Source organism: Lissotriton helveticus, chromosome 6 (genome assembly GCF_964261635.1).
Source record: "Lissotriton helveticus chromosome 6, aLisHel1.1, whole genome shotgun sequence".
In the NCBI taxonomy this organism is placed as follows: domain Eukaryota; kingdom Metazoa; phylum Chordata; class Amphibia; order Caudata; family Salamandridae; genus Lissotriton; species Lissotriton helveticus.
This window is the reverse complement of record NC_136067.1, coordinates 2,033,982,602-2,034,007,094: the sequence shown is the minus strand read 5'-3', so window position 1 is coordinate 2,034,007,094 and position 24,493 is coordinate 2,033,982,602. Positions and strand designations below refer to the sequence as shown.

General features: G+C 46.5%; 1 protein-coding gene across 6 annotated transcripts in view; it reads left to right on the top strand.

Moving 5' to 3' along the window:
* The window catches only part of LOC144763959 (uncharacterized), a 286,851-nt gene that overhangs the window by 23,075 nt on the left and 239,283 nt on the right, over positions 1 to 24,493 (top strand). For all 6 annotated transcript variants that reach the window (XR_013596286.1, XR_013596285.1, XM_078650024.1 and 3 more), the window contains exon 2: positions 18,985 to 19,045. The gene's annotated coding sequence lies outside the window, so the exon portion shown is untranslated. The remainder of the gene's footprint in view (positions 1 to 18,984; positions 19,046 to 24,493) is intronic.

Below are 24,493 nucleotides of genomic sequence, written 5' to 3'. Positions count from 1 at the left end.
GAAGTACTTAACGCCTCAATTGCTACTAGCACGGTCCCACCTGCATGGAAACAGGCTATGGTGCGGGCGCTTGTAAAGAAACCCAATATGGATATTGACAACCTCAGCAACTACCACCCCATTTCCCTGCTCCCGTGGGCCAGCAAAATTGTAGAGAAATACATAAATGGCCTCTTAACAAACTTCCTTGAGAGTAATCAGCTGCTTGCCCCGTCGCAGACGGGCTTCCGCCCCAAACATGGAACGGAGACTGCCCTGTTGGCAGTCATGGAGGAAACTAGAAAAATCTTGGATCGAGGAGGATCGGTGGCAGTCATCCTCCTCGATCTAAGCGCTGCTTTTCACACTGTAAATCATAAAACCCTACTGCAGCGTCTCTGTGATATCGGAATATTAGGCAGGGCGCTGGAATGGCTTAAGTCCTTTCTTAGCGATAGAACCTTCCAGGTATATGAAGGAAACAATATCTCCTCCAGCAAACCCCTGGGCTGCGGAGTCCCACAGGGCTCCTCCCTGAGCCCGACGTTATTTAACGTCTACATGAGACCGCTGGCTGAGATCGTCCGTCCGTATGGTATTAAGATCGTCACCTATGCGGACGATATTCAGCTGGTGGTCTCCCTGGCACAGGAAAATGACTCTTCAGCCAAGGTGGACCTGGTGGGTTGCCTGCAGAAAGTAAAAAGCTGGATGACTCTGTCTTGTCTCAAACTTAATGGAGACAAGACAGAGCTCATGCTGCTGGGGAGTACAGCTCCAGCATCAATCAGTTCTATGTGGCCCTCCAATCTAGGCCCGCAACCTGTACCTAAGAACGCCATCAAGAGTCTGGGTATTTGGCTTGACAAGCCTCAGACATTTGACTATCAGGCAACTGTGCTAGCCGCTACCTGTTTCGGCTTACTCAGAATCCTCAGGAAAATTCTTCCCCTACTACCTTTTAAAGCCAGACAAATGGTGATACAGGGCCTGATCCAATCACGTTTGGATTTCGGTAATGCCCTTTATCTAGGATCTCCTGACTATACTTTGCGGAAGTTGCAGATAATCCAAAATTGCGCCGCTCGCACGCTACTGCAAATTCCTCGCAGGACATCTGCTAAGCCCGGCCTGGAAAAATTGCACTGGCTTCCCGTTAAGGACAGAAGTAGTTTCAAGTCCTTCTGCATTGCCCATCAGGCTTTCTGGGAAACCGGTCCAGCAATCAACATCCCTCTAATCACCCCATATCACCCCAGAACACAACTACGATCAGCCAACGCCTTTCTGGCTGCAGTGCCTAAGATCAGAAGAACCAGAGCAGGAGGTCGTTCCTTTTCCTTCAATGTTGCTAAGTTATGGAATGCTCTCCCCTTTCATCTAAGATCCAATCCGGAATTGACATCTTTTAGGAAACAACTAAAAATATTCCTATTTAATAAGTAAAGCCCTCCCCAGTTCTACGCCTTTTCAGATAACACCCTCAGTCTTAGCGCTTGGACGCCTCAGGGCAACTATGTGCGCTCTATAAAAGTAATTTTCATTTCATTTCATTTCATTGTTTAGATGAATTGACACTTTCACAAGTTATGCAAAAGATAATGACATGCTGAATATGGACCAAAGGCAGACAAGATCATTTAACATGCTCAAAATGGAGTCTGACTTTGGAATTTTATGACACTTTGGCACACGTTTTCTGCAATATTTTGAAAATGAGTATTAAACCAACATTTTTTCCAAAGATCCACTTTCCCATCATTTCCTACATGTGTAGTGCTATGCATTAGTATCGCCATCTGCAGTAGCAATAAATCCGGCAAGACAAGCGTCCTGTCCGTTCATCTCCATAGTTCATTTTCATCTTGCTTTCATCCTGCTTTTTCTCACTTTTTCTTTTCCTCAACTGATATGTAATTCTGCATGTCTCTTAGCTCATCTGTTGTTTCAATTGACATTGAGAAGCATGGGCCATCCACAAATAAAATAAGATCAGCCATCTGGAGTGGTACATTGTGAGTATGTTCTCTTGGTTTAGTGCACAATTCTGTTACATCAATGGAGTCATTTTCAACTTGTTTATTTTTTAAACAATTTAATCTCTTGGTAATAGTAAAAGAGTATCAGGATTCAAATTCTCTGAATTCTAAATGGAATTATTTTCTGCGGCCAACATCATTTGCTCATCCTTAGTAAGGCAGCAAATGGATAAATGCTATGTCTTAATTAACAGTGTCTCCACTGATTGAGGCACTAACATGATAAGCGAGTAACCCTTGATTATTCGTCCTGATTGTCATAGAGCAATGACAGTTGCTGCAATATTTTTCATTCATTCATGCAGAGCTGCTGCAGCTGGATCTAATGCAGAAGAAAGATATGCAATTGACCTCTTCATTGTCATGCGGTTTTGTGTGAACAGAAAGCGGGCATTCTTCTTTTGGATTAAAGAATAAATAAACATCTTTCTCATAGGCATTCCTAAAGCAGGTGCTGTACACAAGGTGTGTCTTATCCCCAGGAAGGGTTGCATACATTCTTCATCCCAAGGCACCAGATCAGAGATGTCATTGTGCATTAGTCTCTGTAGAGGCTTTGATATCAATGACAATTTTAGAACCCACTGGCAACAGTGCCCAACCATTTCCAGAAACATCATCACTTCTCTCTGTGTTACTGGTGTGTTCATTCTCAAAATCGCAGAGATGCGCTTTTTATATACTTTCCTCATTCCCTTCTGAATTTTATGTCCCAAAAAAAATATTTTTTTCTGACAATATTGCATGTTTGTAGGGGGAACCTTATGCCCATTTGCAATCAATTGATTCAATAATGCAATGTTATCCAACTTACAGCTAGCTCTCTTGTTTTTGCTACATTCATCAAACCATCAATATAGTGCATAATTACTGAATGACAAAACTACTTTAAAGATTCTATACCTTTTTTGAGTTTTTCAGAGAAAATTGAAGGACTTTCTATATACCCTTGTGGGATCCGAGCTCAATCCAGGTCTCTATTTTGGAATGTAAATACAAAAAGATACTGGCTATCTGCATGAAGGAGAATGGAGAAAAATGCTGAGCACACATTAATCACTGTGAATCATTCTACATCAGGGGAAATTGGAAACACAATTACTGATGGATTTAGTAGCATGGGACAACATGAAACTGCTATCTCATTTATCTTTCTCAAACAGTGAACTACTGTCCATTTCCCATTCAATTTGTGCAAGCCCATTATATTCGAGTTACACGAACTTCACAAAACCTCTATTGAAATGTCTTGCTGCACATATTTTAAGTCACAGGTGCAATCCTGTTCTCAGCTTCATGAGAACATCTTTACCGGGGAATGCATGAAAACACAGCATCTAGTTTTACTGTGATTTGCACAGGTTTTGCACTTTTAATCTGCCTAATTTTTTTTCCTGTAAAATTGTCATGATTCAAGGTTAGTTCACTCGTGTTTTGGTTCATGACAAAAATCCTCTACTTCTCTTTACACTGAGGAAAAGTGTTTTTCTGATTAGCATCATCTGTACCGGGACTTCATTGTTTTTTCATTGCCATCTCGTGTCAAACACTTCCACACGACCCACCTGGTCATTTCTGCTGATGCCTGAGGAAAATCTAAACTGACATAATAAAAAACATCTTGCAGCCTGCATTTCTGCCCAGGAACTGTCGCATACCCAACCCCCTGTTCTTTGCAGTTCAACAGAAAGCCATGAGACACCCACACCCTGTGTAAACAAGCTTTTTTTCCATCTCCTGCTCCCAGCCTGGTAAGCATCATTGACACCGTGATCAGGTTATCTAGACAATGGTCTGACTGTTGGGCCCTGATCAGGGTGATTAAACTATGACTTGAAGGACCGGGTTTTGATCAAGGCAATTGAACAAAGACCTGAAAAACTGAGCCTTGATCAAAGCCGAGTGAACAATGATCTGTGTACCAAGCCTTGACCAGGTCACTAACTACAAACATCGTCTGGATCTGGTTATCAACAGTAAACACTGCCCTGAGTAAACAATGGTCTGACAGCCAAAAGACTGGGATGAAAAATGTATAAAAGGCTTGTAAGCTACAGAGTGACGTAGCAGCCTTCTGGGTTTTGTCTCTGACTAGCTTGGGACTCTGTTCCATAGCCCGGGCTATTGAAATAAATATGGGTCCCTCCTGCAGACAAAGGCTCCTGTGTCTCCTTTTACTAAGTATGGAAGGTATGGAAGATTTGGGCGGTTTCCCCCGCCACCGAGACCCAGTAAGTGGGTTATCCCGGTTCTTCAAATGGCGCCCGAACAGGCACTCCATGAGCACGAAGGTCAGGCACTGTGGATGTGAGGAGGTGCACGGAGAGACTCCGACGGAGACGCCCTACCCGAGGGATTCTTGTATTCCGATAGACCGAACAACTCGCCCGCTGTCCCTCCACACCCGGTCTGGGCCACATGACCGCGTTCTCGCTGGAGTCTCCTAGCAAATAATTTCTGGGGCAGGACACAGCCCTACATCTGCAGAAGAGAACTACCCCTGTAAGGTAAGGGTGGACTGATCATCCACCAAGTCTGTATGATTCTGTTATTGACTTTCACAAAAGTCAAGTTGTTATTGACTTTTGCCAAAGCCAAGCAAGCGAGGTGAAGTTTTAAAAACCCGCTGGTGTCTGTTCTGTATGATTCTGCTGTTATTGACTTTTGCAAAAGCCAAGCAAGCAAGGTGAGTTTCAAAAAACCCGCTCGTGTCTGTTATCTGTTTTTATGCATGCCAGTCAGTTGTAAGTTCAAGAGATTATGTTGTTGTATGTGTACGCAGGACTCCCAGCTGGAGGCGGCCTGTCCGCTTCCTCCAGAAGGGACCCCTGGCCATACGATGTATGTTAAACATGGCCCTTCTGCCATAATGTTTTCCTCATTCTGGGTAAAATATACAAAAAAAAGTAACGTGGAATTACAGTGGCCACTTTATGGCTCCTTTAATTCCCAAGTTCTCGCCAACTTAGAGGAACAATTAATGAAAAGAAAAACGCGCCCGTCTATTTTTCAATCTTTCCGATTTTGGAGGAAAGAGATAGAGCAGAGAGCTAGAAAACAGAAGGCTCAAGAAAGAAAACAGGAACGTATGTCAATGGCCGACCACGCCAGAGAAAATTTACAAAATCAAATGACAAAATCAGTAGAAATAGCCGATACGGAGCATGGGGCATGGGTACAAAAATGTTATCCAGCTCGTGAGGAGAAAGGAAAAGGCCATATGGAAGGGGGAGAAGAAGGTGATTCCTTTCTTGATGCCATGCTAGAAAGCCCTCCTGCATATGCCCCAATGTACCCTACCCTGACGCCTCACACCCCGCATGTCCCCCCGCCACTACCCACTCCTGCCCCCACTGCCCCTCCTACTGTTCTCCCTCTCACACCGACCCTCCCGACTTTTCCTATAACGTCCGTTAACCCTGTCCTCGCTGCGGAAATGACAACAAGTCTCCATCGGCCCAACCCCTGCAGCCTTACCCCTACCTGCCCTTTTCCTACTTCCCAGAGGCCTACAGTTAAGCAGGATTTATATAAATTGTTGAATTCCCCCCCGACTGGCCTCCCTGCACTCTGCAGTCAGCTTTTCGTCCCTTCGAGAAAATAACCTACAGAGGCAATAGTGTGAATGTTGGATAAATAACGGGAATATTTATACCTTTAAAGAAATATGGTCCACCTTTTCTCAGTGGACGACTATCGAACAGACCACCTGGGCTGAATATATGTGTACTTTGGTCATGCAAAGATTTGAGAATGCGCTTAAACAGGTACCCACCGGATTAATGGACCGTAAGTCACAAATAAAAAGAGGCGATGTTCAGGGAGAGGGGATGTTTGGCGCTATGTCTGCTGCAATGGCTTACCGTGATATGACAGCTTTTCTCAACACCCCTCTGGAAACAGCTATGCCAATGAGAGAGGCGGCCCCTATCTTTGTTAACGCACTTACCGATGCTCAAAATAATGGCCGAGGGGCTGTTGAAGATCACTGGCGCAGGCTTTGGGTTCATGTTCCTTGGAAAAGGTCAGAAGTAATGCAGTTAAAAGGACAATTACCAGATCCCTGGAAGAATCTGGCTGCCTTTTACAGAGAATTAGGTCAGATTATATCTGCAGGTACTCTCGTTCTTGAGGATATAGATTTACTTTTTGGTACGGTTGTCCCCACTGAAATTTGGGACAAGATTCAACATACTGACCATGAAGTGGTATTGGGAGGTAAATTGGCTGACTTAGAGGCTATGGAAGAAGCAAGGGTAGGAGGGACTAAACCAGAAGCTGCCATCCTGACTTTGCCCGGTAAAATAATGACGTTTATGAAAACACTTTTGCCGGAAGCTGTCATTAACTGGGATAAAATAAACGCCTGTAGGCAGCGAAAAGATGAGAATGTGGCTGACTTCTTTACCCGTTTTGAGACAGAATACAAGGGACACAGTGGTTTGGATCCCCGGACCCCAGGTTCTGGCCCAGTATTTGTCGATAAGTTTGTCAGTAACTTGCTTCCTGAGATCTTCGCCAGGCTTGAGAAAGTTGAAAGTACGTGGTCTGCCCAAACTATGACTGGTATCTTGGCTATTGCACAATATCACAAGAGTAGGGAGAATGAAGATAGAGACAGGGAAAGTAGGAAGGTTAGGGATCTTAAGACTAAGGCACTTCTGCAGCAGGCTTACCCTCCCCGAGGTCCCGATGCGCGCAGGAATTTTAGACCTCAACTCCAACCCCTTCCGAGGGCTCGCCAGTCTACCCCCTCCAGCTCCCAACGCACGGGAGCCCTCCAAACAGATCAGTGTGCTTATTGTAAGGGGTACAGCCATTGGATAAATGAGTGTCCCGTGTTAGCTGAAAACTTCCGAACAGGGAAGACTCGGCCTCGCGCTCCTAGGGAAGCGAGGCCAACTAGGGACCAGGGCCCACCCCATCCACAGGATAAGGAACGTAGGCCCAGGGATGACGCTCCCGTCCGGCCGCGCCCGGCCAACAGGTTTGATGAGTACGAAGCAACACGCACTTATTACAATGATGATAATGATGAAGTTGATGAGACAGGATCCTACCAAGTATAGGACAGCCAGGAAAGGGGTATTACCAGAGTGCAAATTCCAGTGGATCAAAGGGGCCCCTATGTTCAAATGTCAGTTGTGGGGAACGATAAGAATTTTCTTTTGGATACTGGGGCCACCAGGTCTTCTATTGCACGTCTGTCAGTTCCGAAGGCACCCCTTTCTGGCAATATGAATGTCTCCGTGGGTTTTGCAGGAACACCTGTGACCAGCCCTGTCTCTGAACCCCTCCCTCTCGATATTGGCCCTGCACATATTGACGCTCCCTTCGTCCTTACTACAGGTTGCAGTGAAAACTTGTTAGGCATGGATTTACTGAAAGCTCTGTATGCGACCATGTCATGTAATCCCCAAGGTGTATCCCTAACAATTACTCCCACCGCAGCTTCCTACATGTATCTGTCCGGTACCCTCCCACCAGAGTTGCAGTCTTTACCTTCCTCCCTCTGGGCATCATCAGACACTGATGTAGGGTGTCTCAACATTCCCCCTCATGTGGTACGCATCCAGCCAGGTGCACTTCTCCCCCGCCTCCGACAGTATCGACTACCCGTGGAAGGAGAAATGGCCCTTTTGACAATAATATCTGAATTGATGGACGAGTGCGTAGTGGAGGAGACACGTGGCAATATCTGTAACAGTCCCATTATTCCTGTTCTTAAAAAGACCAATGGAGATGCTCTCTCCCCTAAAATATACCGATTTGTGATTGACCTGAGAGCCCTTAACAAAATAACAATCTCCCAATATCCTGTTGTCCCTGACATTACAGCCCTCTTAACGATGGTCACTTCTGACACCACGCACTTCTCTGTCATAGACCTCAAGAATGCTTTTTTCAGCATTCCTAATCATCCTGACAGCAGACATTTTTTGGGTTTCTCCCTTGGTGGGCGGAGCTTTAGATTCTGCCGCGCCCCTCAAGGTTTCACCGAGAGCCCCAGTATCTATAGTCAAGCCCTAAAAAGTCAACTAGATTCCTTGGAACTCCCTGATAATTCCACACTATTACAATATGTAGATGACCTCCTCATTGCTGCAAATTCTGCCCCAGCATGTAAAGAAGATACTCTGTTTGTTACGCCACCTTGCCCTCCATAATCACAAAGTCTGTTTGAAAAAGCTTCAATTTTGTCAAGAGAAGGTGACCTATTTAGGTCATCTCCTCTCGAAGGAGGGAAGGCATCTCACCGCTGATCGTGTAGCCATTATCAATGCTATGACGGCCCCACGAACACAAAAGCAGGTGCGAACCTTCATAGGCCTAACCTCATACTGTAGACAATGGATTTCCAATTTTTCGGCCATGGTCAAACCTCTTCTTGCCCTCACAACTAAGGACATATCAGACAGTTCCTTTCCATGGACTACAGAGCATGCGCAGGCCTTCCAAGATTTGAAGAGGGCCCTGTGTACTGCTCCAGTCCTCGGTACTCCTGACTATAGCAAACAATTTTTTCTTTTTCTATATGAGACAGACGGCTGTGCATGCGCTTTCTTGACCCAGATGTTTGGAGGTCACCAACGGCCATGTGCCTATTTTTCAGCCGCCTTAGATCCTGTTGCAAGGGCTCTCCCAGGATGCCTACGGGCGACCGCTGCGGCCGCCCTCATGGTCCGTCAGAGTGCGGGAATCGTCATGAACTCCCCCCTGACTCTGATGGTCCCCCATTCTGTAGATACCCTCCTTAATAACACCAAGACACAGTACCTCACTAGCGCACGACTTACAGGATATGAACTGAGACTCTTTGCCAGCCACATCAACATCAAGATGCACTGTACTGAACCCCGCCACATTACTCCCACTGGATACTCAGGATGCCCGCTTAGACCCACATGACTGCATATTAAGGACAGAGCAGGAGACAAAGGGACGTATTGACTTACAGGATACCCCAATAGCAGAACCAGAAGGTACACTGTATGTGGACGGATCATGTCTCAGAGGGCCAGATGGTAACACCTCAGCCGTCTACGCCCTCACAACATTAGGGCAAGTAGTAGAAACAGCTCAGATTCCGCAGTGCTCTGCTCAGGCAGCAGAATTAGTGGCCCTCACTAGAGCCTGTGAGATAAGCAAGGGAATAACAGTAAATATCTATACTGACAGTCAGTATGCCTTTGGGGTGGCCTACAACTTCGGGAGATTGTGGAAAGAAAGGAATTTTCTTACTTCCCATGGGGACCAAGATCCAACATGGCCCCCTAATTCACAGACTGTTAGGAAGGAGCAATTAGCAAAGGAGGGAATTGATGGTTGCTGGGTCCGTACAACTATGGAAAGACAATGGATGTTACCTGACAGTCACATGCCACCAGTAGTTACGATGGCCTATGGTCCTGCTCACATTAGTGCAAAAGGGATATGCAAGCTGTTGGAACCTACGTTGTACAACTCTAAGATACCAGCATATGCTGAAAAGCTGGTTAAAACATGCATGATTTTCCCAATGTATAACCCAGGAAAAGCCACAGTTACTCCTAAAGGAGGATTCTCTCCTCCTACCTTCCCTTTTGAAGTCCTCCAAATGGATTACATCCAGATGGACAGATGTAACAATCTAAAATATGTCCTGGTGGTGGTTTGTACCTTCAGCCGATGGGTGGAGGCCTACCCCCTCAAAGACTGCACCGCTATTACTACCGCCAAAGTGCTATTAAAAGAATACCTCCCACGATTTGGTTTGCCCCGCTTGGTCTGGAGTGACAACAGGACCCACTTTACAGCCCAAATTATGGAATATGTCTGTACAGCATTGGGTATAAAACAAAAATTTCATGCAGCTAACCACCCCCAGTCAGCAGGTCTAGTAGAGGTGTACAATGGCATCCTAAAAACTAAAATGCAAAAATAGTAGCCGAGACAGGTGTCACTTGAGTTGATGCTCTGCCCCAAGCCCTACTGCCTACAAGAACAACGGCACACACCCGGATAGGGCTATCCCCCCACGAGATTGTGATCGGGAGGCCTGCCAATGTCTGGGGTGTCCCAATTCCGTAAGAAACTGTCTGATGTTGAATACCCTGTATTAACTGATTATCTGTACAGTCTAACTAATACCTTTCATACTCTTTATCACCAGGTGCACAAGGCCATACCTGACAAAACCGAGGGCCCATGACACGGTATCCAAACAGGAGAATATGTCCTGATCCGTAACTTTCAACGGACTAAGAGCCTCGAGCCCCGCTGGACACAGCCCCGTCAGGTGTTACTAGCCACCCGCACCGCTGTGAAAGTAGAAGGTCGGAAGAATTGGGTACATTCGGCTCACTGCCGGCGTGTGCCTCTGCCCCTCCCCTATAATCAGTGGGTGAGGGAAGGACAAGGAGACTCAGAAACAGAAACAGTTCCTACGTTTGTCCCATTCAGCGATGCCAGACTGCATTCTACATCTACGGAAGCAGAGAGTGACAACATACTGAAAGGAAGCGTGGAACCTTCCCCTAACTCTGCTCAACACCAAGAACAATTGTTTACCGACCATACTGTTCCTACTTCCGACCGATATAACTTGCGCCCCCGAGGGCAGGCTTGCCCTTGACTTCGCCAAGTGCCGATAGGCTGTAGGGCTGTGATCTTCCCAGATGAGAGTAGGGCTGGTGTGTCAGACTAAGGTATGCCATAGGGCTCCTTGGCACCTGCGCCCAGTGAAGCAACCACCAATCACAGACAGCCGCTAGAGGTCCCTGGCTTAGAACAATGGCAGCCGTCCAAAACGCCCGAATCCAGAAACAAGATGTCAGTCTCCGACATAGTAAATGCTTCATAGCCACCGTGGTGACGCTGTTTGTCTCCCTCATCCTGTCTATCCTTTGTTGGCTGTTACTAATCTACCATCCTGTTACCTCCCCAAATTCCACCCCGACTCCTGCAGAACACCAGTATTACACGCTACCAGCCCACGAATTACCCCGCCGTGCAGAATTCTTCAACAACACCTTCATCCAAATGTTGCATCATCATCAGCTGATTATGAACTCTTCCAACTGCTGGGTTTGTGGACTGATGCCGCATTCCATGCGATCCACTCCTCGCTCCTGCCTTGAGTGGTCGCTCCCCTTGTCGCTGCCTTGAGTGGTCGCTCCCCTGCCTGCTTGCTGCTAAAGGCGGTATCGTACTGCAAACCTGCTTTTGACGAAGTGTTGCTCATTTATTTATTTATTTAAAGAGCGCCAGAACTTCATAGCATTTCAGTGTTGTTTTTCTTATCTATTTACATAGCGCAAGGATTCCATAGCGTTTCAGCGTGTATTTATTAATTTAAACAGCGCCAGGACTCATTAGCGCTTTTCACCGCCTGGTCACTGCTTTACCGGATGCCTGCTTGCTCGCTCCAATATTTACAGGCGCATTGTGTAATTGACCTCGTGTATTATCCCCCGGCGCCCTGCTCTGCCCTCCCCTCCATTTTGATTCTGTTGTTGTTGTTGTTCCCTTGAGCCCGCCACGCCTCCCAGCTGAGCCGCCCTCCCACTAGCAATATAGAGCGCCCTCTGACCTCACAGCGACGTGATCCACTCCTCGCTCCTGCCTTGAGTGGTCGCTCCCCTACCTGCTTGCTGCTAAAGGCGGTATCGTACTGCAAACCTGCTTTTGACGAAGTGTTGCTCATTTATTTATTTATTTAAAGAGCGCCAGAACTTCATAGCATTTCAGTGTTGTTTTTCTTATCTATTTACATAGCGCAAGGATTCCATAGCGTTTCAGCGTGTATTTATTAATTTAAACAGCGCCAGGACTCATTAGCGCTTTTCACCGCCTGGTCACTGCTTTACCGGATGCCTGCTTGCTCGCTCCAATATTTACAGGCGCATTGTGTAATTGACCTCGTGTATTATCCCCCGGCGCCCTGCTCTGCCCTCCCCTCCATTTTGATTCTGTTGTTGTTGTTGTTCCCTTGAGCCCGCCACGCCTCCCAGCTGAGCCGCCCTCGCCCCTCCCCCTTCCCACCATCCATATATGACAGTAGCCCATGCGCGCAGCGTTCACGCGCAGCGACCGCGCCCAATCCGCGCCGAAGGTGCGCCAAAGGTAAGCCCGCCTACGCCTGTCCGCGCCTGGACCGCGCCCAGCTCCAGACCCCCTGCCCCTCGCGCTGCCCAGCCCTCCCGCACTACCTACGATGCCGCCACCCTCCTAGCCCTTAACCCCGGTCGCGCCCCCAACTGCGTCCAAGCCGCTCCTGGACACACCCATGGACCATTCTCCTGCTACTCCTGCAAATTCATCGGCACCGACAACATCTCCGCTACGACCACAACACAGATTCCTGACCCCAACCACCTACAGTGCATCCTTCTCAACACTCGATCGGTCCACAGACACGCCATTGACATATGGAATCTACTAGACACCATCTCTCCAGACGTCGCCTTCCTAACTGAAACTTGGATGAACGCTTCCTCCGCCCCAGACATCACCATTGCCATCCCTGAAGACTATAAGATCACACGCAAGGACCGTACCGGCCACACAGGAGGAGGAATCGCTATCGTCCATAAGAAATCAATCCGCATCTCAACCAGCTCTGACGCCAACCTCGCTAACTCCGAACACCTTCACTTCCAGATCCACATCGACCCCAAGACCACACTCAGAGGCACCCTCCTCTACAGACCACCAGGACCCCGCGCAAAATTCAGTGAAGACATCACGGACTTCATCACTCCTCACGCGCTCCCCTCCAAAGACTACATCCTTCTAGGAGACCTCAACTTTCACCTTGAAAAGATCAACGACCGCAACACCACCACCCTCTTGGACAATCTCGCCAACCTCGGACTTAAACAACTGGTCACTTCCCCCACCCACATCGCAGGTCACACACTCGACCCCATCTTCACCTCCAGCAATCATGTCTCCTTCAGCCACACTACGGATCTCCTCTGGACCGACCACAGATGCGTTCACTTCACCTACAACAAACCAAAACCCACCAACCACCTCCAACCAACTCTGCAAAGAAACTGGAACAAAATCACCACGGACCAGATCTCCGCATCGCTCCTTCTAAACACCCCAGCCCACTCTTCTAACGCAAACGAAGCCGCCGCCAACCTCACCCTATGGTTATCCAACACCGCCGACACCTTAGCACCACTGAAGAAACGTCAAAGCAAACCTGGCAGCAAAAAGGCCTCATGGTTCAACGATGATCTTAAGAAGTCCAAGAAACTCTGCCGCTCCCTTGAAAAGACCTGGAAAAAAGACCCAACCACTAGCACCAAGGACGCCTTCAAACACGCCACCCGCACTCACCACCAACTAATCCGAAAGGCCAAGAAAACAACATTCAAGGATCGACTTGACAACAACGCCCACAACAGCAAGGAACTTTTCAACATCGTCAAGGAATTTTCCAATCCCTCGGCCAACTCCAACGACATCACCCCCTCTCAAGCCCTCTGCGACTCCCTAGCCTCATTCTTCCACAACAAGATTACAGACATCCACAACAGTTTCGACAACCAACCCGGAAACCAACCCACCCTACCATTTGCTGAACATTCTCCCCCCGTGAACACCCTTAACGACTGGAACCCAATCTCCACTGAGGACACAATCCGCCTGATGAATTCCATCCACTCAGGATCCCCCACAGACCCATGTCCTCACCACATCTTCAACAAAGCAGACTCCGTCATAGCACCGCACCTCCGAGAAGTCATCAACTGCTCCTTCAACTCCGCCACCTTCCCGGAAGACTGGAAACACGCTGAACTCACCGCCCTTCTGAAAAAACCCACAGCGGACCCCACCGAACTCAAAAATTACCGCCCCATCTCGCTCCTTCCATTCCCGGCCAAAGTCATCGAGAAAGCTGTCAACAACCAGCTCGCCGCCTTCCTCGAAGCCAACAAATCCCTCGACTCCTCACAATCTGGCTTCCGAGCAAAACACAGCACTGAGACCGCCCTCATCGCAGCAACAGACGACATTCGAACTCTACTGGACAATGGAGACACAGTCGCCCTCATCCTCCTCGACCTCTCTGCAGCATTCGATACAGTCTGCCACAGCACCCTTTTACAGCGCCTCAATAACATCGGAATCCAGGGAAAAGCACTTGAATGGATCACCTCGTTCCTCACCGGAAGAACCCAGAGAGTCCGCCTCCCACCATTCAAGTCCGAGGCCACTGAAGTCATCTGTGGCGTACCACAAGGATCCTCTCTCAGCCCCACCCTCTTCAACGTATACATGAGCCCCCTCGCGGCCATCGCCCGCCAACACAACCTCAACATCATCTCTTACGCGGATGACACTCAACTAATCCTTTCTCTCACCAATGACCCCAGCACCGCCAAAACTAACCTACACGAAGGAATGAAAGAAGTTGCCGAATGGATGAAACAAAGCCGTCTGAAACTGAACTCAGACAAAACAGAAGTCCTCATCTTAGGTACATCCCCCTCTGCATGGGACGACTCCTGGTGGCCGGAAGCCCTCGGAAAAGCACCCATCCCGACAGACCACGCACGGAACCTAGGCGTCATCCTGGATTCTTCACTCTCAATGAACAGACAAGTCAGCGCCGTATCCTCTTCCTGCTTCAACATTCTTCGCATGCTCAGAAAAACATTTCGCTGGATCCCCACCGAAACAAGGAAAACAGTCACCCATGCTCTGGTCACGAGCCGACTGGACTACGGAAACACCCTCTACGCAGGCACTACCGCTAAACTCCAGAAGAAACTCCAACGAATCCAAAACGCCTCAGCCAGGATCATATTAGACATCCCACGCAACGAACACATCTCTGGTCACCTTGAAGACCTCCACTGGCTACCCGTCAATAAGAGGATCACTTTCCGACTGCTAACCCACGCACACAAATCACTCTACGACATCGGACCAGAATGCCTCAACTCACGACTGTCCTTCTACACCCCCTCCCGCCAACTACGTTCTTCCAGCCAAGCCCTCGCCACTGTACCTCGCATCAACAAGACCACCATGGGAGGCAGATCCTTCTCATACCTGGCTGCTAAAACATGGAACTCACTCCCCGCTTACCTTCGCCTTACCCAGAACCACCTAGCATTCAGAAAGCAACTTAAAACATGGATATTTGACAAGTAATACTCCCCCTCTTTCTAAGCGCCTTGAGACCCCCTGGGTATGTAGTGCGCTATATAAATTCTCTGACTTGACTTGACTTGACTTCCATGATACACCCTGTTCCATTCTTTCCTTACCCCTTCTCCATCACTGGGTCTTGTCTTGCATGGTGGATGCTGATGCAGGAGGCCAACACTGTCAATGGTACTGCCAATTCTATCCTTGGGACATTTCGGGATGACTTCTGGCGGAACAGATCTGGCAATGCCAATGCTCCTTTTTGCCCGACCAGCTCGTCCACATTGCTACTACCACCAGATGAACTCAGTGAAATGGTAGTATTCAACTCAACCACTCGACGAACATTTTCCAGATTCCGCACAAGAAGGATACTGCATGATGAACGAGACACTGTGAATTTCATAAATGTGCAAGGCCGTGTCTGCATCCATGGCCTAGGGACTACGAAAGTTGGTACCAGTACGTGTGATATTACAAAAGCTTTGAACTCTACATCTCCTCTGAAGCTGGTGGCATCCCCCAACACCTATTTCATCTGTGACACTGCCACCTACACTTGGCTCCCCCGTAACTGGTCTGGTACCTGCTATCTGGCCTTCCTCCTTCCACCACCAGTCAATGAAGGGCGCCCTACCGCTCACGTAGGGGCGTCATATCAGCCAAGGATACAGCGGGCCAGGAAGCCGGGGACTTCTTTAAAGGTTTCCTTCCATTCTGGGGTCCCATGGCAAACAGTCGGGCTGTACGAGGACTGACCAGGGTCCTTGAGGTCACCATCACAGTAAAAGCTGGTGCCCTCTCCAATATCACTGCAGAGCTACAGGCGGACCGCCTTATAATGCTCCAAAACCGCATGGTCCTCGACGTCATCCTTGCTGATCGTGGTGGTGTATGTAAATTGATCGGCTCCAGCTGCTGCGTGTACATCCCAGACAACGCACCTACAGTGTACGATGCCATCCGACATCTGCATCGCCTTTCTTCCGAAATTAATTTGGATGAAGGCAGCTGGTCCCTCACTGGCTGGATCTGGGGCCTCCTTTCCCAGTGGGGTTGGAGCGTCCTCATCTTCCTTGCCTTGGAAGTAGCTGTCCTGGTCTCCTGCTGTTTGTGCTTTCAGTGCCTGCCTATGTTCTGTACAATGTGTGTCCAGACCATCAAGCCTCCACCCTCTAACATTCACAACACCAATATGATGATGATGATGCTCCAACAAGAAACAGATGGTCTTATGAACATTGACATTTCTTAAAAGTATTTTCCACTCAATGGCAAAAGGAGGGTCTGAGGAAAAGTGTTTTTCTGATTAGCATCATCTGTACCGGGACTCCATTGTTTTTTCATTGCCATCTCGTGTCAAACACTTCTACACGACCCACCTGGTCATTTCTGCTGATGCCTGAGGAAAATCTAAACTTACACGACAAAAAACATCTTGCAGCCTACATTTCTGCCCAGGAACTGTCGCACACCCAACCCCTTGTTCTTTGCAGTTCAACAGAAAGCCATAAGACACCCACGCCCTGTGTAAACAAGCTTGTTTTCCATCTCCTGCTCCCAGCCTGGTAAACATCCTTGACACCGTGATCAGGTTATCTAGACAATGGTCTGACTGTTGGGCCCTGATCAGGGTGATTAAACAATGACTTGAAGGACCGGGCTTTGATCAAGGCAATTGGACAAAGACCTGAAAAACTGAGCCTTAATCAAAACCGAGTGAACAATGATCTGTGTACCAAGCCTTGACCAGGTCACTAACTACAAACATCGTCTGGATCTGGTTATCAACTGTAAACACTACCCTGATTAAACAATGGTCTGACAGCCAAAAGACTGGGATGAAAATGTATAAAAGGCTTGTAAGCTACAGAGTGAAGTAGCAGACTCCTGGGTTTTGTCTCTGACTAGCTTGGGACTCTGTTCCATAGCCCGGGCTATTGAAATAAATCTGGGTTCCTCCTGCAGACGAAGGCTCAGGCGTCTCCTTTTACTAAGTATAGAAGGTATGGAAGATTTGGGCGACTCCCCCGCCGCCGAGACCCAGTAAGTGGGTTATCCCAGTTCTTCAACACCATGCGTCGAAATCTGGATGTAAGTTCTCAGAACTAGGAAAATATATTTTTATTCTAAAGATTTTCTATTGAAATCAACATTAAGATAATTTGTTTGAATGCAAACACTATCTGGTGTTCTGTAAATTACACAATTCAGCTCACATAACAGATCACAACCTATCAGACTTGATGGTTTTTTCCCACTAGTTATGAATTTATGCTAATTTGTAACTGAGCCTATTTGTACAGGAACATTTGCAAACAACTTATTAGTCACCTTCTTAGGCCAAATGCCTACTAATTGAACTTCTTTTCCTGGGGAGGTAGGTTTGGAACTTCTACTGGTCTAAGTGTGAAACCGGTAGCAAGCATGTCAACCGATATTGATATGGGTTGGCCGTTCACTTCGGCTTTCATTATTGGGCTAGTCTAATCTACATCTAGGGCTGCACCAAACATACAATCCTCCTCCTCGTCCCCCCTCAGGGACCTGCCTCGATCCATAAGTACTGAGTGTAGCTGCAAATTGTAGAGAAGTGTCACTGATTACTGATTGTTTCATTTGAGGCTGAGCTAGATGTTGCTGAAATTTAACATTCTGCAGAAATCCCATTACATTATTCTGCAAATGAGGCTGTAAAACTGGAGCTGATGGCATACTTCTATTGAACTGCCTTGTAATCTGCAAGGCTTGCACAAGTGTATGTAGGGCCTTAACCATTGACTGTCATCCCATTATGTGATATTTGAGTCATATTTTGCAATATCAAATTCAAATGAAGCATTGTTTGTGTTCCAGGTAAAAATATACATTAATACATACATAAATGTACATTAAATATACAATTCCTTGTCCAATGTCCATCCGTACCACACTTGTGACGAGTTCCTGATATCTTCTGTCCATTATTAGCATTGTTATTAAAACTTTTACCTCTGCATCAAGAACCATTTCCCTCATCTTTTGAAGGAAACTGTAATTGCACACTAAGAGTTTGAAAAGCTCCTTGACCACCTTTCTGAACTAACTAAGTCTGCACCAGCATAAACTCCTCTTTAGTTGACTTATTTTTCAACTCATGATAATCTCTACAATATTTCACATATGCAAATATTTCGTCCAACGACTTTGCTTACCAAAACACCACTTTCTTGTTGTATCTTTGAACTCAACTCTTTATGCAGGGCCAACACAGAAGCCAAAATTAATCCCAATGCTCCTTACTTTCAGGGATCATGCATTCTACTGTGTTGCATGTTAATCTGCATTAATAATTTACAATTCCCCTGATTGATTAATTGAACTCAATTTCCTGAATCTGAACTTGATGCTCATTGCAAGGAGTTGATCTTGACATAATCAATAAGGCATACCTAAATTCATCTTTTTTTCCTCAGAATCTCTCTTTCTCACATCATTTTTTGTATTGGTATTCTCTTTTGACTTGGTTTTATTTGGGTCACTGGTAATTACAGGAAGTACACCAGCAGTTTTTAACTCTTACACCGTGCCTTTTTCCACAAATGCAGTGTGGGTTTATCATTAAAGATAAGAGCGGGTATGTGAGGTTTTATGATGCAATTTTTTAAGCTTTGACTGATACAAGTAAATCCAGTGGTGTTGGGTAAAGAATAGAGTAGAGAACTTGTACATAAAAGTTACAGTTTCTGGGGTTCATTCTTCATAAAGGTTGAGTGTCTGGGTAAGGTATTTTCTTCCAGGTCTTGAAGTCTTCCTTTCTCTTTTCTCCTTCTAGGGATTCTTTGGTAGGACTGGACTGAATTACTCCTGCCCTTGGAGAAAAGTAGTGGCTTCAGGTAAGTGATGTGACAGATACTTATTCTTTGCTCTCCCTATTTCTTCCCTTTTTCTTATTTCCCTGGAACTGAGTCTTTTATTCTCAGTGTTCCATGTTTTAAATTACCTTGTGAATCCTTGGTATTTATGTAGGTAGTGGTTTAGGGTGGAAAGTGGTATCAAATATTATTAAGGAAGCAAGGAAGTACAGTGAATGTAAACAAACCAACAGGTGTAGAAAAGGTGTTTTTCCTTGCCTTCAACTCTAAAGGGTATTTGCCAGTATCCCTTAGTAACAGTGATAGTAGTATTGTACATATATATTCGCCCAATCGTTCTATTAATTTATCAAGTTTTGGTGAAGGAAAAGTGTTAACATTTTAAACTGTATTTACAGCTTAGAAATCTATGCAGGACTTTATTGACCCGTTAAATTTGGGTATGATCATAAATGGAAAATACAATTGACTCGATTATGGTTCTATTATACCCAATGTTAACATTTGCGCTACCCCTTTTCAAGTGGCCGAGTGCTGGGCCTCTGGTATGCAATTTGGGCCTGTTTTACAGGTTTTTTCCTTGTTCTGTCTGGATAGTCTGAGTGATCAAGTGAGTACCCCTAGAGAGATCTGAAAAGCATTTTTGACCCAAGCATTAATGCTGTTGTAATTCTGCCCTTAAATTGCGGATATGTTTTGGCCAAAAAATAGGGAAAGTTCAGTACTTTCTTCTCAAGTTGAAGTAAATACTGCTTATACATTCCGGGGTATTGGTCAGTATTATTTTTTTAAAAAGATTAATATGAAAAATGTGTGCCTTTTAGGTATTTAGGCACAACCTATAGATTACTTTAGCTATTTGGGCTATAATTTGGTAATCAAATCGTCATTATTAGGTTTCTTATTATTATAAAGTAGCACCAGTACCCACTGTCCTGTTTTTAACTCCATCTATTTAGTATTTCGGTTATAGTGGTAGAGGTGTTTTTGCTGCTGTGTCCTGTCCAGGTTGCTAGTGGCTAATTGTCATAGTTTTTCTAGGCAATGCCTTATCTGCCTGACATAATCGCATACGTTTCTCTGTTTCCTACAGTGTTTTTCCCAAAACTCACAGGTCATCTCTAATAAAGTTCTTAGTTTTCAGCCAAATAATAACTCAAAAGAGGAACATCCTAAACTAGATTGTGTTTGTTTTCCTATGAAGACAAAAAAGGCCCAAAGTTAATAGTCTGTCTCAATCTTTACCTTCACCGGTTAGCATTTCTTTCAAAGGTAAGTCTGAGTGTGCCATCCATCCCTCGAATTGGTTGTCCGTTTGTGGGTGAAATACGGTGGAGCTACGTAGTTGCTTGATTCTTAACTGGTGACAAACATGTTGCGTTAACTTCGACAGAAAAAGGGGTTTCTTGATCTGGTAACATTTCCTTAGATACACTTATTTGTGAAAAGATTTAAATGACTGCTGTGGCTATGGCTTTGGTAATTATATCTCTCAGGCGAACGGCTTAGAAATATCTGGTAGCACGGAGTACAATTACCATAATGTATTTGTGACTTTCAGTTGAGGAAATAAAGGGGTTCACTAGATCTAAACCAACTTGTTCAAAAGGAGTCCCAATCAGGGGTATTTTCTGGTTTGGTACCTTTGGGGGTCTGTTGGAATTATTCTTTTGACTGATTGGACATCTTGCCAATATTTCTTTACTTGGGCTAAGAGTCCTGGCCAGTAAATCTGTTTTAAAATAATCTGGGATGTTTTATCTAAGCTGTAGTGTCAAATGAGTAGATGGGAATGAGCGCTAAATAGAATCTGTTCCCTAAATGGAACGGGTACTAACAATTGAGGATGTATACCCTCTTTTTAACCCTATAGGTTAACCCTTTTTGAATAATAAAAGCAGGGCCTACCTGGGGTCTATCCCATTCCTCTCGTTTGGCCTCTTTCCAAGCAAACTGTAGGGTGGGATCATTCAATTGGGTCGCTTTAAAGTACCTATCCAATTCCCAGGGTTCCAGGGTTAATAAGGCGTTTAGGGAAGACCCTTTTTCTTAATTTATCTCTTCTTCTTGCTTTTCCTATCTCTTTGTAATCTGGGAGCATTGATTTCTTCTTTTGAGACAGGAGCTTTTTCCAACCACTCGAACATCTCCACCAAGATGTCTGAAATGAGGGCACTCTATTAAGCAAGTAGTATAAGGTAGGTACTTTATTGCCAACCATAGGTCCCCAGGCTCAGGCAGCAAGTGCCGTCCTATGATTCCTTCCCCATCGACATTCTCCGTTCCATTCCTCCCCATTCCATCATTCCACCAGACCCAACATATCCCCCTTTCTTCAAACAGTACAACATATGATAAAAAGACAATGATTTCCAAAGTACAATAATCATTAAACAAAAGGTAAAACTCTTAGAGATATAGGGCCATATGTATCAAGCGCCCCTTTTGCGATTCTCAATTTGCGATTTTTAGCGAATCGCAATTTCAGAATCGCAAAACGGTATGTATGTAAAAAATCGCAAAAAAATTGCGATTCTGTAAAAATTGCTATTTTCATTGCGACACCCCAAATAGCAATTCCTTAACGGAAAAAATCGCAAAATTGCGAATTTCGCAAATCTGAGAACCGGAAACTCAGGTGCAGCTTGGTGACATCACAACCAGGAAGTGTGACTACCCATGCTGCACCTGAGTTTCTGAAGCACAGTCAGAGAGAAGGAGTGGTGGAGAGGGAACTCTGCAGTGGTGAAAACAATGGAAGACACTGGAGGCATGGCCAGCAAGGACACGGTATCCAGTCATGCACGCAGTCATCCCTCGCTGCTTCACTCAGCATAAGATTCACTCAAGCTCCACCGATCATTGATCAGATCGGGCCCCCGCCGTTTCAATTGGATCACTGGCCACTGCCCAGAAGGACCTGCATCCCGGACAGTTTAGCACTGATCGCATCTATGGTGTCTCCGCCCTTCCAAGTACTACGGACACCGTCTCGGACTTATACAGCACCGTTCCCTATTTACAACACAGTCCTGAAGATGATCCCAACTATAGAGGATCGAAACGTCGTCGACCGTTCAGCGCAATAAAAGGCGCAGCCCCCAGTGTGGTTCATCCAAATTAAATCCAACTCAACTGAGAACTTTTGCTTAACCATTCAATTGGAGCCACATTGTTTTCCTTTATTCACTGTATATATTCAAGCACCATTCACTATGCACCATATATGCTGACCACAATTGTCACTTGCGTCGCCACCTTTTATGTCACTTGCACACGTTGAGCACCAAGTACAATTCTTGCTGTTACAACTGTAAATCACCTAACTATTTCTGTTTATTACATGATGCCATGAGCACATTTGAAAAAACTTATTGAGTCTCCTTATTTCTGTTCTCATAATGCTTTATGCATATGTTTTTATTTGCCTTTTCAATAATACCAGTTGGGATATTGTTTGTTTATTCTGATCAGCCAGGACACACAGCAGCAGCAGCAGCAGGGGGAAACCCAGAGGAAAAGGAAACAAACGTTTTCTGAAGCCGATTTGGAGGTGCTCATACAAGAAATGGTGACAAGCCATGAGCTCCTATTTAGGAAGAAATCACTCCGGGTGCCTGAGACACGCAAGCGGCGTATATGGTCAGAAATCCAGCAGAAAGTGAAGGCTGTTGGTGTCACACACAGGAGTGTGGAAGACTTAAGAAAGCGCTGGTACGATATGTGCCAGAGCTCCAAGGAGAAGGTGGCTGCTAGGTTGGAGCTGGCCAGGAAGACTGGTGGAGGGACCTCCACTGCCACTGACTCCACACCTCTAGAGGAACTGGTGGAGGGGACCCTGCTGCCAGAAAGTGTAATGGGCGTGGCCGACCTTGACAGCTCCGACCCCCCGGTACCAGGACAAGGTAAGAAGCATGCCATCATACCCCTGACACCCCCCAACTACCCACACACACCCAGCATCAACCCAGGGGCAGGACAAAACTAGAAGTCCAGTGCAGGTACACAAGCACACACTGCAATGCATTATGGGAGATGTAGTCACATGCACATTACAGTGGTGCATTTACACCCAGCCAGTCCCCAATAGCATGTGCACATCAGGAAAGGCAAATACAAGACACATGTAATCTCAAACAGTGATATTTAATAATTGACAAGTGCAAGTCAGAACAGTAAATAAATGTGTGCTTTTACGTCCACAGCACCATCTGGAACACAGGTAACAGGCAGTGGAAGACAGGGCGATTCCCCTAACAGACTAGCAGCAGGGCAAGAGGAGGAAACAGAGGAGGAGGACAGCCCTGTAAACCCTCCAAAGCGCCACAGGCGAAATGTAGTGCCACTACCCCCATTGGAGGACGAGGGCCAGGACACCGATGGTGATGTCCAAACTGACGCAAAACAGCCAGAGCCACAACACCGTGCACGTGCTGATCCCATCCCAACAGTCCAAACCAGGCGCAGGTCTCTTGCATCCAGCAGTGCTTCAGACCCAGGGGATGACACAGTGTTCGGCGGACTGGAGATGCACATGTTGCAAGTACAGCGCCTGAAGGCCAAAAATATAAAACCATTACAGAGGGAAGTCAGGGCAGGCTTCAGGGGCATGAATGGTGCCCTGGAGGCACTCTGTGCCGAACTTAAGGCTGACCGTGCTGCTAGGCGCAGGGAGATGCAGCGCCTAGACCTGTACACACGTCGGTGAACCGCCTGTCCTCTGCTACCAATGTACTATCAAGGCACAGCATTTGCATGCAGCGTGAGGTGGCACACAACAGCCAGGACATTGCAAGGGCCCTGGTCCAAATAACATCTACTGTAGATGAGCTGCGGGCAGTTCGCACTACTGGGCCAGGAGTCCTAACTCCCACGGACAAGGACGCACAATCAGGAAGGAGGAGCATCACCCCCCCGCCCACCATGGATAGGCGCCGTAGGGCCGTACCAGTAGGCCTAGTAGACCAAGTGAAGAGGGCACTGTGCAACCCCAAACAGGGGCATCCTCCCAACAGCGCTGCATTTGAGGTGCAGAAAATGGGACCACTGATGGGTGCAGCTACCCACTTTACATGGACACTTGCTCCCGATGAAAGACTTGCACTGTGATAATAACATGTGCTGGACATTGGGAGTGACATTGTGTGTCACTCAGGCTGTGTGACGTCATTCATCCTGGAGTTAAGGAATAAAACACAGTCTCACAAATTATATCTAGCATTGTGTCATATTTTCTTACCTATAAATAGTTGCGTGTAATCTCATCTCGCGCACAGCAGCTGCACCAACTACACCGGCTGGCATGCGTCCTGGAACTGGCCCCTCCACATCTGATGAATCCGATTCACTGAGCTCCACCGGTGTGCCTTTCCTGGTGGCGATGTTGTGCAGCATGGCACATGCTACTACTATCTTGCAACAGGTCTGGGGGCTGTATTGTAGTGCCCCTCCACTCTTATGTAGGCATCT